Here is a 1,796-nt window from a genome sequence, read left to right as displayed (position 1 = left end):
AGGACCAGAAGATGAGAAAGAGATGCCATGTGTGCGTAAGATCTGCTCAGGGCAGGGAGCCCCCGCCCCGCAAGCCGCAGACATGTGGGGCGCAGGTGAGCGGAAGCAGAAAAGCACGCAGAGGGCAAGGGAACCGGCGACAGAGGTAGGCGCTGGACTGCACCCGACGCTGGGGGGCAGCCCAAGCTGGAGGGCTCATGGCACTGGGCTGGGGGGCAGCGAGGCTGGGGGGCACCCGGCGCTAGAGGGCACCCGAGGCTGGAGGGACTCGGCGCTGGGGGGCACCCGGCGCTAGAGGGCACCCGAGGCTGGAGGGACTCGGCGCTGGGGGGCACCCGGCGCTGGGGGTCCGCAGTCGTGGGACCAGCACCCGCGCTTTCCGCGGTGTGGCTTCTCGGATCTGCATGACAGGGTCCCAGACACCGGTCAGGCCGCGGCAGAGGCTGCAGGAAGATCAGCGACTTCGCAGGCGCAGGAGGCTCGGTCCCGAGTTCCCAGAGGATTGCGGCGATCCGACGTCCAGGACCGCGTGCACGAAAGCACTTGCCGGCCGGGGGCCTGCCGCGTCCGCAGCGCCTGCACCGGCCTATCCTCGTGGACGAGCAGACAGTGTGGGCGAAAGTTCCAGGGCGGCCCTCTCCGGCCTCTGCGCCAACAGCGGTCCCAGCAGAACAGGGGGTCTGACTGGAGGATGCGGCCACGCTGGGCGCGAAGAAGGAAAAAAAAAAAACTTGGCAGCGGTGGGATTCGAACCCACGCCCCCGAAGAGACTGGAGCCTTAATCCAGCGCCTTAGACCGCTCGGCCACGCTACCACTTCCGGCTCAACGTCTCCCTCACGCCCCCTAGAGACATGAGCACCGCCCCGCCAGAGCCTCTCGCGGGGAGCCCCGGCCAACCGAGCAGCCGGACGGCTGCGTCGCATCCTTATGTCGTCACAGCGCAGGACGCCGGCTGTGTGCGCCGCATCTCCTCTGCGCAGGCGCGGGCCTGCCGCGACGCAACGCTGCCACCGGGCTGTTGGGACGTGAGAACGTGCGGTACGCGTTTTATGTCAGAAGTAAGGTCGCAGTCAAGTTAGCAGCTGCCGTTTCCGTTTGATCGGCCCTTCATCCTCAGTAATTCAGGGCATGTATTTAGCGGACATTACAGCGAAGACTGGCCTTCCTTACAAATCCCCACCTGAACTGCTCTGGATCGCGCTGCGCGGTAAGGAATTACCGCCACCCCGGCCCGCGCGCTCGCCGTTCCGGACGCCAGGACCGCGGTGTCCTCGGGGCCGCCGCCCTCCCCGCCGGCCCGGCCGGCCCGGCTGGCACGCCCTGCTTCTGCCACGTCTCCGTTCTTCACGGCCAGCACCTGCAAAGCTCTCTGCTCGGTCTTCGCAGGCCGCCGCCTCCCATAAAACGTCACAGATTTGCTCCTTCTGAGGTTCCAACTGGAGCGCCTCCCACATAAGCATGAAGGGGCCCAGGAGCTCCGCCCACTTCAGACCCCCCCCCCCCCCCGAGCCCCGGGGCAGCTTCGGTTATGTCACCAGGGCTTTGACCGGAATGCCATCTTTGGGAGACCTGCATAGACTCAGATACACCAGGCAGCTTGGCTTAGGGAGCCAGGGAAGCCCCTTGGAAATGTTGGCCTGATCCTTGCTTGCAGAGTTCTCAGCAGCCTCACCAGGTAGCAGAGCACCTGCACCACTGACAATGTTCGTCCACCTGCAGGGGGAGAGGCTTTTCCAGATGGCTGAACCCTGGCTTTTCACCCTGTGGATGACAGGACCCTCTCCCACCAGAGCCA

At 65.5% G+C, this 1,796-nt stretch overlaps 1 non-coding gene across 1 annotated transcript; it reads right to left on the bottom strand.

Moving 5' to 3' along the window:
• Positions 1-732: 732 nt before the first annotated feature.
• TRNAL-AAG (transfer RNA leucine (anticodon AAG)) lies at positions 733-814 on the bottom strand. Its single transcript has one exon. It is a non-coding gene; the product is annotated as a tRNA-Leu (tRNA).
• Between the last annotated feature and the right edge of the window lie 982 nt (positions 815-1,796).

Source organism: Eumetopias jubatus, unplaced genomic scaffold (assembly GCF_037043125.1).
Source record: "Eumetopias jubatus isolate StellerSeaLion01/CBP00866 unplaced genomic scaffold, mEumJub1_p1.0 scaffold_6, whole genome shotgun sequence".
NCBI lineage: Eukaryota > Metazoa > Chordata > Mammalia > Carnivora > Otariidae > Eumetopias > Eumetopias jubatus.
This window is presented reverse-complemented; position numbering and strand designations above follow the sequence as displayed.